The sequence below is a fragment of the Lithobates pipiens genome, unplaced genomic scaffold, assembly GCF_037356315.1.
Source record: "Lithobates pipiens isolate NorthernLeopardFrog02 unplaced genomic scaffold, aLitPip1_a1.2 Scaffold_19, whole genome shotgun sequence".
NCBI lineage: Eukaryota > Metazoa > Chordata > Amphibia > Anura > Ranidae > Lithobates > Lithobates pipiens.
The window spans coordinates 400,902,931-400,919,466 of record NW_027507764.1 but is presented as its reverse complement, the minus strand read 5'-3'; positions in this window follow the sequence as shown (position 1 = coordinate 400,919,466).

Sequence of the window (16,536 nt, the reverse complement as noted above, 5' to 3'; positions counted from 1 at the left end):
AACCTCTCTAGCAATTCACACTAAACAGAGCATGTGCAGCCTGACTCCATAGACTCTGTGTTATCAGGAAATTATCAGGGAATAGCTGAAGAGGGGAGGATCAGAGAAGCCAGCATCAAACACTCTTTTTACAGAATGCAGAGGATTAACCCCTTAGGTTCCACAGTGAGTATAACAAGCATGCTTTTCTGAATATAACATACTCCTTTTACTGTTGTGGGTATAGTAACACTTTAAGGGTGGACTCCAAATCTCCATTGTGGACTCCCCTCAATAAAACAGGAATATCGATCTACACATATGGCTGCGATGTTATGTAATAAGAAAAAACAATGTGTATATCCATAAATTCAAAACCAGCATACATCTTGTAATCCACAACACCGTCAGATAGAAGCTCTGCCCGAGCGGTTTTGTCATCAAAAGACGTCTTCTGGGATTAAAGGTATCATAAAGTGTTGCAGAAACCAGTAGCTGGATAAAAATGTATAATACCTGTAGGACCTTACATAGGAAAAGTTGCTATTTAGATTAAAACAGGCCAAAAAATTATAGGGTAAACATGATGGTAGGCCATCTTCCAGCCACCCTCAAGGTGCTAAATTGACAAAGAACTGCTGAGTGTAAGTCCTTGTACACACGGTCGGACATTCCGACAGAAAATGTCCGATCGGACCGTGTTGTCAGATAATCCGACTGTGTGTCTGCTCCATCTAACTATTTCCGTCGGAATATCCGAAGGACAACGTTTTAGAGCTGGGCTATAAAACTTTCCGACAACATGATCCGATCGGACTTTGTCCGATCGTGTGTAGAGAATTCCGATCGGACAAAGTGCCACGCTCAGATCAAATTCCTAGACCAAAGCTATTGGCTACTAGCCTGAACGTAGTCCCGTCGTAACGAAATAACGTCATCACGTTACGTACGATCGGATTTTCCGACAACTTTGTCTGACCGTGTGTATGCAACACAAGTTTCAGGACAAAATAAGATGGATTTTGTTGTCGGAATGTCCGACCGTATGTACAAGGGCTTAGTTTAACTTAGAAGCTGGCACTGGCTTCTGCTTTGTATAACAGAGGCATGTGCTATTTTATGTCCATGATTACTCTTGGGTGATATACTGTATAACTAGTTGTTTAGGCTACAGTCACAATAGCACCTCTGTGTTTAGGTGATTTAAATGCAGGAGAAATTATCTGGGAAGTATAAACAATCTTTATGCTTCCCAAATTTATGCACAACATTCGTTTTCATTTCTTTGAATGCAATTAAAGAGAATGCACCTAAACGCAGGTACACACCGACTGTGAATTATAACCTTTAAAATCATGACATGCATTTATTGTATATATATTTAGAAATGCCCAAAAAATGCATATACACCCAATTTTGTCAATGCCAGTGTGATTAAGACCTAAACTTTTTCAAATTCCACTCGCTTTCCCAACCAGTGATTTTAATACACAGCTCTGCAGAATTCACATGAAAATGATACCCTTCAAAGCCCAATCTGAGCACGTGCCTTGATCTGGATTTATACAAATCTCATCATCACAATGCCATTTTTATACAAGTAGAAATGATATTTAACCCTGGTGAGATTACAGGTTGCCGACTGTGATTTATATTTCTTCTACCGCCACCAAAGTCAACCAAGACACAGGACATGAAGGTAGAATTACATTTTATTTCTCAAAATAGATGCATTCCCCACAAGTATATATATTTTTTTTTTTTTAAGAAGACATTTCCCCTTTAAATGTATTGTTATACTAATAGCTTCCATAATACCCATTCCGTAAATTAAGCCATTTAGTATTGAAAACATTTTTTGCAACATTCTAAGTTTTAGCATGCCTGCTGTAGTTAGATGGAGCCAGTACAATGAAGATGAATGAAAGCACTCAGAAAGCCAGTCTCATTCATGAATATAAAATGCATCTCTACATCTAACCCTGACTAAAAATAATTACAGAATATAAAAACATGGGCACTATTCTTGTCAAATCGTACTGCTTTGAAGATTCAATTTGATATAATATATATTCCATGTTTGTACAGAAAGTGCATACATATGAAACACAAGATATAAAATAAATAATCATCTTAACATACAATTTATACAGTACATAGATTTATTTGTAAAATGGCTTGGAAAACTTCATTTAATTTCAAATGTGCAGATCCAGCATGTATACTTGTATGTGAAAGTGCATTATTATTAATAGATCAAACCAACATTGAATATTTTACTTGCTATGCATTAACACTGAAGGCATTTAATAAGGTGACCTCTAAATGTTATGAAATGATAGGCCAATTTAGCATGTAATGGGATGAATCATGTCCATTGTATGCTTTTTTATAAAACAAAAACGTACACATTTTTATAGTCCTAATAGAGAGGCAATGATTATAACATCAATTCTAAATTAAGCATAATGACTTGAAGCCAAGGGAACTCTTAGCCCTTGTACACACGGTCGGAGATTCAGACGGAATGTGTCCTATCGGACCGTTTTGTTGGATAATCCAACTGTGTGTGGTCTCCATCGGACTGTTTCCATCGGAGTAACCGACGGACCAAGTTTTCCAACTTGTCCGTAAAATTTTCCAACAAAATGCTCCGATCGGACATACTCCGATCATGTGTAGCCTACTCCGACGGACAAAGTGCCACGCATGCTCAGATCAAATTCCTAGACCAAAGCTATTGGCTACTAGCCTGAACGCAGTCCCGTCGTAATGAAATAACGCCATCACATTATGTACAATCGGATTTTCCGACAACTTTGTCCGACCGTGTGTATGCAACAGTTTTGGACGAAATCCGTCGGACAAAATCCAACGGATTTGGTTGTCAGAATGTCCGTCCGTGTGTACAAGGGCTTAGCCCTGTTTTGCCACAGTGCCAGCATAAAAAGTGTCAGATTCACTCTCCAGGAACATTCAGGTACTGTAAACTTTAACTTCTTCATCCAGAAAAGACAAGGGGTCAGAGAACACCAGGTGCCACAACAGCTCTGCTTCTGATCAGACATCTAACCTCATGTCTGGAGGTGGTAAGAATGACAACATATTTAATAATAGAACTAAAGTTATGAGGGTGACCATGTCAAGGGGGTGAGATGGAAGATGAGACAGCAGAGAAGGGAGAAGGAAGGTTCCTTATCTTGGTACCTTTCCTTTCTTCAACCTGTTACAAGCCTATATATTACACAGGTAGGTATTAGAGCAATATATAGTTTAATAATCACCCTTAATCGTCAAAAAGTTAAAGCTCTGATATGAAATGGAGGAACAAATTTAGGTAAATTATTGGAGGAGGGGTAAAATAAAGTGCATACGTTAATTGTGGGAACCAATGTCAGAGAAGTATACTTCAAATTGATTAACCACTTGGGATCCGCGCTATTGCAAAATGACGGCAATAGCGCGGACCCACATTTTCGGGACTACGTCTATTGACGTAGTCCCGGTTACGAGCGGCCTGCGCGCCCCCTGAGGGGCGCGCGCGGCGCGCTCTGTGATCGGCGAGTCCGTGAGACTCGCCTGATCACCGATCCGTGTAAGGGGTCGATCCCGACCCCTTATCACGTGATCAGCTGTCAGCCAATGACAGCTGATCATGTGATAAAACGGAGCCGGTAATCGGCTAGTATTCCTCCTCGCGCTGACAGCGCGAGGAGAAAAAAAAAAAGCCGATCGCCGGCGGCCGTGTTCGGGACATCAGTCCCGATCACGGCCAGCAATTTAAAAGGACACCTGCCCCCTGCCAGTGCCCACCTGCCACCCGCAGTGCCATCCTGAATAAAGTAAGTGCCCCCCTGTCAGTGCCACCCAGCAGTGCCCATAGTGCCCACAGTGCCACCCAGCAGTGCCCACAGTGCCACCCAGCAGTGCCCACAGTGCCACCCACAGTGCCACCCAGCAGTGCCACCCACAGTGCCACCCAAAATCTGCCTCAGGTGCTGCACCCCAGTGCCGCCCATCAGTGCCCAGCAGTGCCGCCCATCAGTGCCCAGCAGTGCCGCCCATCAGTGCCCAGCAGTGCCACCTATCAGAGCCACCTATCAGTGCCACCTATCAGTGCCCATCAGTCCCATCTATCTGTGGTACCTATCAGTGCCCATCCGTGCCACCCATCCGTGCCACTTATCCGTGCCACCCATCCGTGCCATCTTATCTGTGCCCATCTTTGCCCATCAGTGCCGCCTTATCTGTGCCCATCGGTGCCGCCTTATCTGTGCCTATTAGTGCCGCCTTAACTATGCCTATCAGTGCCCACCAGTGCAGCCTATCAGTGCCCACCAATGCAGCCCATCAGTGCCCACCAATGCAGCCCATCAGTGCCCACCAATGCAGCCTATCAGTGCCGTCTAATCAGCGCACTTCAATGAAGGAGAAAAATGACCCGTTTGCAAAATTTTATAACAAACTATTAAAACATGATTTTATTTTTTTATTTTTTTGCATCTTTTTTTGTTTGTTTAGCAAAAAATAAAACTCCGAGCTGTAACTAAATACCACCAAAAGAAAGCTCTATTTGTGGGAAAAAAATGATAAAAATTTCATTTGGGTACAGTGTTGTATGACCGCGCAATTGTCACTCAAAGTGCATCAGCGCTGAAAGCTGAAAATTGGTCTGGGACTGAGGGGGGTTTAAGTGCCCAGTAAGCAAGTGGTTAATAAAGAATACATTCCTCCGGAAAGGTACTACTGTATATGAGTAGATGGGAGAAAATTAGCCAGACTGTTTGAAAGAGGGTTTATTTGTCCAAATCTAAATCACATGTTGCTTTATTGTAGAAAGGTCAAGAGGATGTGGAATAGAATTGCAAAATGGTTAAGTAGCCTGTTGAAGAGTCATTTCAGCTTGACATTCAGAATGATGATTTTATGCAAAGTCTAAGGAGAAAAGAGAAAAAGAGAAAAGAGTAATGTATTATTGTTAGTAAAATTGATCACATTAAAGGAATTACTACAAAGAAAAGATTACCCAGAATAATTAATATTCTAAAATAAACATTTGTGTATTGAAAAAGGATTTATATAACTAGCAGTGATGTAACTAGGGGGTGGCTTCTGGGGCAATAGCTCTGAATCTATGCCCATAGCCCCAAGTCTCTTTCTGGATGCAGTGGTGCCGTACTCCCACCGTGGCAGTCCCCGTTTCTGCTCACCACTGACTCACATTCCAGCGGTGGTTGGTTGGACCATAATGCTCATTTCACTAGGGGATTATCTAAAATGGAGTTTTAGATAATCCCCAAAGTGTTTGTTACCTCAAAACTTAATATTCCTAATATGTGCCTGCTGTACCATGTACCTGTATGAGAAATTATCCTGTGCCCTTTGTATTCCTTCCTATATGTGAAATCCCTGGGTTGGCTGGCTGCAGCGTTCAGAGAGCGTCTCTCTCATGGAGCATAGAGCTTGTGACAGTTCACTCCTTTCCCTCTCCTCTCTTCCACACAGACAAGGAGAGCAGAGGGAGAGAGCTGGTCAGTTTCTCCACATCTGGAATGGTCAGATTGTAGCTTCAGCAGTGGACCTAGCTACATTATGTAAATCCTGGAGGGGGTGAGAGTAAGATACTGATCCTCCTCACTGTCTCTATTAGCAAATATCATGCTGCTTATCTCTCCTTCCCACTTTCTCTGTGTATCTAAAAGGACTGTGCTTCTTTATTCTGCTCCAATGTACACTGCTGCTTCCCTAAATGATTAACTCTTAACAGTTCAATATCTGAAAGCTGGTGCTTAGTCTCTGCTTGTATGTGTGGTTAACCTTCCATGGCTACCTGTAGCTAATGCTGCCTTCTAACATATTAACCGGTTCCCGACCAGCGCATGCCGATGTACGTCAGCAGAATGGCACAGGCAGGCAAATGGGCGTACCTGTACGGAGAAATGCTGTTGTAAACAGCATCTCCCAGTTCTGCCTAGCAACGAGTGACGCTGATCTCTGCTCCGTGTGATTGGAGCAGAGATCAGTGTTCACTAATTGAAAGCTCAGCCCCCAACAGTTAGTAACACACCCCTAGGAACACTTAACCCCTACACTGCCACCCACTGGTTAACCCCTTCACTGCCAGTTTCATTTAGACAGGAATCGCTGCATTTATATAGCAGTGATTACTGTATAAATGACAATGGTCCCAAAAATGTGTCAAAAATATCCAATGTGTCCGCCATAATGTCGCATAATGTCACAATAAAAAACGCTGATTGCCGCCATTACTAGTAAAAAAAAAATATTAATAAAAATGCCATAAAACTATCCCCTATTTTGTAAACGCTATAACTTTTGCGCAAACCAATGTTTTTTAATATATTTTGGGGGATATTTATTATTTTTTCAAAATTGTCGCTCTATTTTTGTTTATAGCGCAAAAAATAAAAACCGCAGGTGTGATCAAATTCCACCAAAAGAAAGCTCTATTTGTGGGAAAAAAAGGACGTCAATTTTGTTTGGGAGCCACGTCGCACGATTGCGCAATTGTCAGCTAAAGCTACGCAGTGCCGAATCGCAAAAAGTGGTCTGGCCTTTGGCCAGCAAAATGGCCCGGGGCTGAAGTGGTTAAGAAAAGTGTAATTTCTCATTATAGATCAGTTTAAATGTTTTTTTCCATCCTGCTGACTACATTTAACACTGACGGATATTTCTTTCTTTTTTTGTTTGTCTTTTTAACTATACATGTCTCTATTCAGGCTGGGTTCACACCTCTGCGCTGTACGAGATCGCATTTAATTCACATCGCACTTCAGTAAAAATCACATTCGATGTCTGTGTGATGCAAATTTAGCCATACAGATTGTGTGGCTGAATTTTCATAGCATTCTGACCAAAGTCATGCATAGTTACATAGTTACATAGTAGGTGAGGTTTCAAAAAGACACAAGTCCATCAAGTCCAACCTATGTGTGTCATTATATGTCAGTATTACATTGTATATCTCTGTATATCCCAGGTGCTTATCTAATAGTTTCTTGAAACTATCGATACCCCCCGCTGAGACCACCGCCTGTGGAAGGGAATTCCACATCCTTGCCACTCTTACAGTAATGAACCCTCTACGTAGTTAAGATTAAACCTCTTTTCTTCTCATTTTAATAAGTGGCCATGAGTCTTGTTAAACTCCCTTCTGTGAAAAAGTTTTATCCCTATTATAGGGTCACCAGTATTGTATTTGTATATTGAAATCATATTCCCTCTCAAACGTTTCTTCTCCAGAGAGAATAAGTTCAGTGCTCGCAACCTTTCCTCTAATATCCTAACTAATATCCTTCAGACCCTTTATTAGTTTTGTTGCCCTTCTTTGTACTCGCTCCATTTTCAGTACATCCTTCCCGAGGACTGGTACCCAGAACTGGACAGCATACTCTAGGTGCGGCCGGACCAGAGTCTTGTAGAGCGGAAGAATTATCGTTTTATATCTGGAATTAATCCCCTTTTTAATGCATGCCAATATTCTGTTTGCTTTGTTAGCAGCAGTTTGGCATTGCATGTCATTGAGCCTGTCTTCTACTAGGACCTCCAGGTCCTTTTCCATCCTAGATTCCCCCAGAGGTTCTCCCCCCAGTGTATAGATTGCATTCATATTTTTGCCACCCAAATGCGTTATTTTACATTTTTCTACATTGAACCTCATTTGCCATGTAGTTGCCCACCCCATTCATTTGTTCAGATATTTTTGCAAGGTTTCCACATCCTGCTGAGAAGTTATTGAAGAATAAAAAGTTGCGCTAAACCTGTGTCCCCAATTAAAGGAAATTATGTGAAAAAATTCCCCCAAAGATGATGTCATCCAAGGAATAATCATAACATAAATAAACTGTGAATCACAATATAATTAAATGCATGAAAAACAATTAATTAATTATATACAATCTCGCACATGGTATAGATAAGTGTCCAATTCATCAAGTCCATATGAAAAATTAAAAAAATCCACACCCGTGTAAAAATGTGAAAAGATTGTCAAGAAAACTGAGTGATACTATAAATTGGATAAACTCCACACGGACAAACCCATTCCTCCCGAACGTCCGTCTACAAACACGAGGTGACGTCAGCGCGTCGCTCCATCCTACGCATTTCGTAATAGATTATGTCATCAAGGGGCACGTGCCCCTTGTATCAGCTGATGCATCGGACTTGAGGCTTTTGAAACTTATATGCTTGTAAGTGTTATTCTTTTTATACATATTAAATACGTGGGTTTTACACTATCGGAGCTCTTTTGTTTTTTATGTTGTAACCTTATATTAACAACTGCTTGGGCCAACGACAATCTGACCGGGGAATACCGAGGGGTGTGCCTACAATTTGGAGGCTGTACAATACAGGGAATTGTGAGATTGTGTGGCGATCTGGGAGAAGCTTCACTATCATTGCAGGCTTTCTATGAACCTCTGTAATGGGGGGGTCATAGACATCTGGTAAGCAGCCAATCTTCAAATTTTTGGTGGTGGATCGGTCACAGCACATATATATATGAAGATTTGTTCACAGATGGACTTTATCCAATTTGTAGTTTTCTTGACAATCTTTTCACTTTTTTACACGGGTGTGGAATTTTTAAATTTTTCATATGGACTTGGTGAATTGGACACTTATCTATACCATGTGCGAGATTGTATATAATGAATTAATTTTTTTTACGCATTTATTTGTAATGTGATTCACAGTTTATTTATGTTATGATTATTCCTTGGATGACATAATTTTGGGGGATTTTTTTCACATAATTTCCTTTAATTGGTGATGCGGGTTTAGCGCAACTTTTTATTCTTTAGTTTGTTTTATGTTTGTACAGTAGAGTTGCAGTTTCCCATAGATCATCCCAATTGATCTATTTGTTTTGACATTCTTCTGCACTTTGGTGCGTTTTTTTCCCTAGCGCAATTTCTTTTCTTTTTTTACTATTGAGAAGTTATTGCCCTGCTTAGCTTAGTATAGTCCGCAAATTTATTGAACTGTTTATCCAATCCTCCAGGTCGTTTATGAACAAATTAAACAGGATTGGTCCCAGCACAGAACCCTGGGGGACCCTACTACCCACTCCTGACCATTCCAAGTACTCCTCATTTACCAACACCCTCTGAACTCGCCCTTGTAGCCAGTTTTAAATACCGTATATACTCGAGTATAAGCCGAGATTTTCAGCCTCTTTTTTGAGGCTGAAAGTGCCCCCCTCGGCTTATACTCGAGTCATCGCTGTCTGCCTGCTCGATCAGCGTGTCGAGCAGACAGACAGCGGCCATTCTATAATTCAAAAGCCGCGCCTCCGGCTCCGCCTTCGCCTGTGATAGGCGGAACACTGAATTTCCCAGCAGCCTGTGTTCCGCCTATCACGGACATCGTCTCATCCTCGTACTACGGACGAGGATGAGACGATGTCCGTGATAGGCGGAACACAGGCTGCTGGGAAATTCAGTGTTCCGCCTATCACAGGCGAAGGCGGAGGCGCGGCTTTTGAATTTTACAATGGCCGCCGAGGCGCCGACGAAGAGCGGCGATCCTGGCAAGGCACGGGACGGAGGCAAGGCACGGCACGGCACGGGACGGGACGGAGGCAAGGCACGACACGGGACGGAGGCAAGGCACGGCACGGGACGGAGGCAAGGAGGCAAGGCACGGGACGGAGGCTCGGGACAAAGGCTCGGGACACAGGTAGGCTGGACACACACACACACACACACACACACACACACACACACACACACACACACACACACACACACACACACACACACACATGGACACACACACACAGGGATGGATGGATGGATGGACACACACAGGGATGGATGGATGGATGGACACACACACACACAGGGATGGATGGATGGATGGACACACACACACACAGGGATGGATGGACGGACACACAGGGATGGACGGACACACAGGGATGGACGGACACACAGGGATGGACGGACACACACACAGGGATGGACAGGCATGTCCCACCCTCGGCTTATACACGAGTCAATAAGTTTGCCAGTTTTTTGGGGGGTAAATTGGGGGCCTCGGCTTATATTCGGGTCGGCCTATACTCGAGTATATACGGTACATGTACTCACCCTATGGTCCATGCCAACAGACCTTATTTTGTACAGTAAATGTTTATGGGGAACTGTGTCAAATGCTTTTGCAAAATCCAGATATACCACATCTACGGGCCTTCCTTTATCTAGATGTCAACTCACCTCCTCATAGAAGGTTAATAGATTTATTTGGCAAGAACGATTCTTCATGAATCCATGCTGATTACTGATAATGATACTGTTCTCTTTACTAAAATCTTGTATATAGTCCCTTATCATTCCCTCTGAGAGTTTACATACTATTGATGTTAGGCTAACTGGTCTGTAATTCCCAGGGATGTATTTTGTGCATGTAATTACAATTTTTGATATAATATTTCAACACAGGGCCCATATCTGCACCCAACAAGAGTAACTGTGAGGGCTATACAGTTTTCTGGCACCACCAAAACCTGACACCAGACCTGAAGGACCTGGTATGGATTTTAGGGTGGACATCCACGCAATTTTTCTGGATTTTTTGTATTTTTGCCTATATTGCTGGAATCTGACAATACATTACAGCTGTGAGCAGTTTTAAATTACATTTTTTCCTTTAGAAATGTAATTTTGCTGTGGCACTGTTATAAACATGGGAAAGATGTGCTACTTTATTAGGGACAGCACCTGAGGCACGATATTTAAAGGAATATTTCATTTTTATTGATTTACTTTAAGCATTGTTAAAATCACTTCTCACAAAAACGTCAATTTTTAACACTTTCTTTTGCATTGATACATGTCCCCTGAGGCAGCACTTGGGTCCCCAAACATTTTTTATGGTAATGACTTTCTTATAAGTCTTTAAAATGAGCTCTTTTGATTTTTCACATTCATGTCCCATGGACGGTATTCACACAAATTTTTTGTTTGTTCACATATTCTGCTGCAAACATAACCGGGGGTGTTTGGCTCATTGCTTATGATGACCTTAGCAAGGACAGCAGCCACAAGATTGGTCAAAGACCAGCAAGAATAGTGGATTTTGGGGCCCATTTGCCGAAACTGGAACCATCTGGGAGGCAGACCAATTATTGAAGTGGAGTTCCATCCAAAAATTGAACTTCCACTTTAAGTGAAGGTGACCCCTGACATGCCACATTTGGCAAGTCATTTGTTTGGGGGCAGATCCAGCTCCCACTTCCTCCCAGGCCTCCGTGGAGCCAGAAGGATGTTCACCTCTCTCCCTCCCTCCGTACAATCTTCTGGGACACGTCACAGGTCCCAGAAGATTGCCCGGTCAATCACGGCGCTCAACGTGGCTCGCGTATGTGTAGTGCGTGCCCGGCGGGTGCTTTGGGGTTGGCAACCTTGGAGCCATGTATTGTTTGATTACCCTACATAATGGATTACAGTTAAACTTGTGAGGTGGAACAATGACTCTCTCTCACTCTCCCTCTGCCTCTCCAACCCCTGGGATATTATTTGCTGCTTCCCTTTGTTACACACCTGACAGGCAAACTTTATGGTATACTAGTAACACTCATCAAGATGCTATATAATTTTACATTTACTGACACTTTTATGTTCTGACGCATTGACCTTTTTCATAAACCACTCTTCATTGCCATCACTGGAGCTTTTACAATTATCCATAAATAAACGTGATAGCATATGAACTGTATATTGAATGTGCATGCATTTACCTCCCAGAGTCACAATGCTGATGGAGAGGAGGGGGAGAGGAGCGGTGCTTCGTTCACTCGCATCTCTGGATTGTGGAAAGGGCGAGTGTCCAAATATTAAAAGTTAGCAGCTACAATTTTTGTAGCTGCTGACTTTTATATGGGCGAAACTCTGCTTTAAGTTAAGTATTTCTTTGTATAAAACCATGGCTTTGTAAAACGAAAATAGAATTTATTATCAGCGTGTTAAGCTTGTAGGCATGAATTGTCTGTTAATGAAGAACAAATGAGAGATGGGGGTCCTTCATTAATCTGCATCACTCAGTAGCAAGCACAGTGCTTTGAGGTTGGCAACCTTGGAGCCATGTATTGTTTGATTACCCTACATAACAGATTACAGTTAAACTTGTGAGGAGGAACAATGACTCTCTCTCACTCTCTCTCTGCCTCTCCAACCCCACTGATATTATTTGCTGCTTCCCTTTGTTACACACATGACATGCAAACTTTATGGTGTACTAGTAACACTCATCAAGATCCTATATAATTTTACATTTACTGACACTTTTATGTTCTGTGTTCTGACGCATTGACCTTTTTCATAAACCACTTTTCATTGCCATCACTGGAGCTTTTATAATTATCCATAAATAAATGTGATAGCATATGAACTGTATATTGAATGTGCATGCATTTACTGTACCACTTACATTGGTTTTTAAGTTGTAATTATTTCAACACATGTTCCAATTCATAAAGACAGATAAAAAATTATCTACAAATTACTGTTATTATTGTTCATTTCTTATTAACTGTGCCATGAAGCTTTTACATCCTAATGAAAAAAACACAGAAGCTAGAAATTTGAGAACAAAACCATCAATAAGTCTGTGCTAAAATGGTCCATTGTATAGGGTGCTGTAAATCCATTTGTGTTTTAATAAAAACAGCCAAAAATAATCAACACAATGATTAATTTATAATACAATTGGTCTGCTTTATTATGACTTCATTTTAATTAAACAAGCTAGTGTAATCCTGGAAGTGCCAAGTGCCAAGCGCCAAGCTTATTTTCACCTTTTGATAAATGTATTAGGAAATATCAAATAGACTACAAGTTAGTGTTATTAATGGTATAACAGTATAGGTATCCTCTTAGACCAGCAGTTTGATTTTGATTAGATATGCTGCTGATCCAACTATAGCATTGACTAGCTACAATTTGGCAGTCCTTGTGGTTAATAATCAAGAGTTAGGATTACTACACAAGCACTGAAACCACTCAACAGTCTAGAAAATCTCAGCAACCTTCAGATGAAATCGAAATACCCCTTCTTCCCATGCAGGCACTCAAAAAGCCAGCTGATGCTCTTTTTGGTTCCCCGCTCTGTTCCCAGCTTGATTTATGTACCAGGGGACAGGCTAGCAAGGTGAGAAGTATGTCAGTATGTATTTTATTATCCCCCCTTCCCATTTTCCTTCCCCTACCTCCTTCCTGATGTTTTACTGCAAGCGCAGCAAAAGGTTTAATGATTTGAAACATCTGGTAGACTTTCTTCATGAATTAAAAACTGTCTAATTGGTGTGGTTATTATTATTTACAGTTGTATTTTTCTTAACAATTCTCCTGCTTTATATATGAGATCGTAAGGCCCCTTTCACACAGGCTTTCCGATCAGGTCCGCCTGTTTTTCAGGTCCGCCTGTTTTTACTAACTGTGGCTTTCCGATCAGGTCCGCCTGTTTTTCAGGTCCGCCTGTTTTTACTAACTGTGCAATAAAAATTTCCTTAAAAAGCAGCTTGGTCCACCAGTGACTCTCTTTTCAGGGGGTCCCTTTTTCCCCCCTGTACTTTTATTTTTGTCATAGCTCCAAGTCTCGGAGACCGCACCATAACTGGTGAGTCTGCAATTCAAGGGACGCGGTACCCTAACCTGTGCACCTTTAGGAGATCCCTGAAACAACCCCATCAAATCATTCCCCACATCTTTTACCTTTTGTACCACCACCCCCTCCCTTTAGAATGTGAGCTGTATGAGCAGGGCCCTCCTGTCCCTTCTGTATTGTACTGTAATTGTGCTGTCCCTCCTCTACATTGTAAAGCGCTGCATAAAATGTAAGCACTATATAAATCGTTATTAATAATAATAATAATAATAATTTATTTGATGGTGCAGCGCTCATACAATAGTGAGTTTGTGGTCTCTTTCATTTTCTGGTGATGACACACCATACAGGGAATACAGTGAACCTATTCATGCTCCAGCCAGGTCCATCAAGTGCCACCGACCAGCCACTGCCAAAGTTCATTAACCCAAGCCATGCAAACGCACCAGTGGCACTCTGGGTACCCATTTGGTCACTCTATTGCCTCAAGGGGAAAAAAAAGTGGTTATTCAAGACATACCAAAAAATATGTACCTATAAAATATATACTCAAATTAATATACAGTATCTCACATTTTTGTAAATAATTTATTATATCTTTCATGTGACAACACTGAAGAAATTACAATTTGCTACAATGTAAAGTAGTGAATGTGCAGCTTGTATAACAGTGTAAATTTGCTGTTCCCTCAAAATAACTTAACACACAGCCATTAATATCTAAACCGCTGACAGTGGACAAAAGTGAGTACACCCCTAAGTGAAAATGTCCAAATTGGGCCTAAAGGGTCAATATTTTGTGTTGCTACCATTATTTTCCAGGACTGCCTTCGCCCTCTTGGGCATGGAGTTCACTAGAGCTTCACAGGTTGCCACTGGAGTCCTTTTCCACTCCTCCATGATGACATCACGGAGCTGGTGGATGTTAGAGACCTTGCACTCCTTCACCTTCCATTTGAGGATGCCCCACAGATGCTCAATAGGGTTTAGGTCTGGAGACGTGCTTGGCCAGTCCATTACCTTTACCCTCAGCTTCTTTAGCAAGGCAGTGGTCATCTTAGAGGTGTGTTTGGGGTCGTTACCATGTTGGATTACTGCGACCCAGTCTCTGAAAGGAGGGGATCATGCTTCATTATGTCACAGTACATGTTGGCATTCATGGTTCCCTCAATGAACTGTAGCTCTGCTGTGCCGGCAGCACTCATGCAGCCCCAGAACATAACACTCCCACCACCATGCTTGACTGTAGGCAAGATATACTTGTCTTTGTACTCCTCACCTGGTTGCCACAACACATGCTTGACACCATCTGAACCAAATAAGTTTATCTTGGTCTCATCAGGCCACAGGACATGGTTATAGTAATCCATGCCCTTAGTCAGCAAACTGTTTGTGGGCTTTCTTGTGCATCATCTTTAGAAGAGGCTTCCTTCTTGAACAACAGCCAAGCAGACCACTTTAATGCAGTGTGTGGCAGATGCTCTGAGCCCTGACCTCCCACCCCTTCAACCTCTGCAGCAATGCTGGCAGCACTCATACATCTGTAGCGGGGACACTTTGGACAAAGTGTCATTCATGTGTAAATTAAATTTTTTGCCTCAGAACGGTAATTGAGTTCTGAGTGTTAATTGTGTAGGTTAACTTTAACATCAGTTTGGCTGGGCTGTGTTAGAGTTCTGCCTAGTCATGTGTACAGTGAGGTGCACATGACAGGCCTGGTTGGACGTTTTGGGTATCAGCTTCCTCAGAGCCAATTAGTGGGTATGCCCCGCTGATGAGTCTGGGGAAGGGTACTTAAGATGTTGAGGTCACGTGTTCCGGGTTGTTCGTTCGTGAGGCCCTAGCGGTCTGTTCCTGATTATGGACTGGGGTAGCCATGCAAGGGCTCCCGGTCACCGGAGCGTTCGTCACTCCACAACATGCTTCGCTTGGTTAACCCCAATAGACCCACCTGGTCTGGGGTAGGGATCCGTCTGTTCCCAAGTCTCAGAACCGGCTGGTCCGAGGCGCAGTAACTGAGGGAGGATTCAAGGCGTCCGGGTGTGCTCTCGGCTTGGAGGGGCACCACAGCTTGTGCAAATGACCGAGGGAGGAAGGCCAACAAACTGGCATCCTGAGAAGTGCCTGGTTACTGAGTTGTGAAGGACATGTCACTGGGGAGCCATATGGTTCACTAATACTTCTGGTGGGTAACGTTGGGAAACACTTGTCAAAACTATTCAGTGCCACTTGTATACATGCATCAAGTCTAATTTTCTGGTGAGATGCCCTCCATCAGATTCATGTTTAATTTGATTAATGTGTGATATAAGTTGCTGCAGAATATATCCAAATGGCATTAATACTTTCAAACACTTGTGGTGCAATATACAGTAGTATACTGTTGTGTGTGTTTTTTTTTGGTGATTTTCTCTATTTTCTAATTTTAGTTGTTCAATATGTAATATTCATTAAAGCTCCTGATTGGAAAAACATGTTGAGATGAAGTAACTCCATGAATTAGATGGGTATCTATTATTGAAGGTTGTTTTTAAACACAATTAATATGTTGTGTGACCCCTTAAAATTCCAAGGTACTTTTTCAAACATTTGTTCTTTATTCAGGATGCGGCACCCTTGATCTTCATGTTTACTGGTGTAAAGATTATGTATATGTTACAAACCAATAGTAAAGCTTTGATGCCATAATACATAATAAATGTATCTTCAGCTGAAAATCTATGGGACTAGACTGCAATAATTCTTCTTCTGTCCAACTGGGAATTTGATTGTTTTTGTTCAAAATATTTTATACATTTATGATAATTCTGTATATATACTGTATTTCACTGAATTTCCTTTAAAATCTGCTACTTTGTCTAGTTTGATGTTATAGGTCTAGGATACTTTTCTGTAGAAGGTTTTTATAGCATGTAAATAAAATCA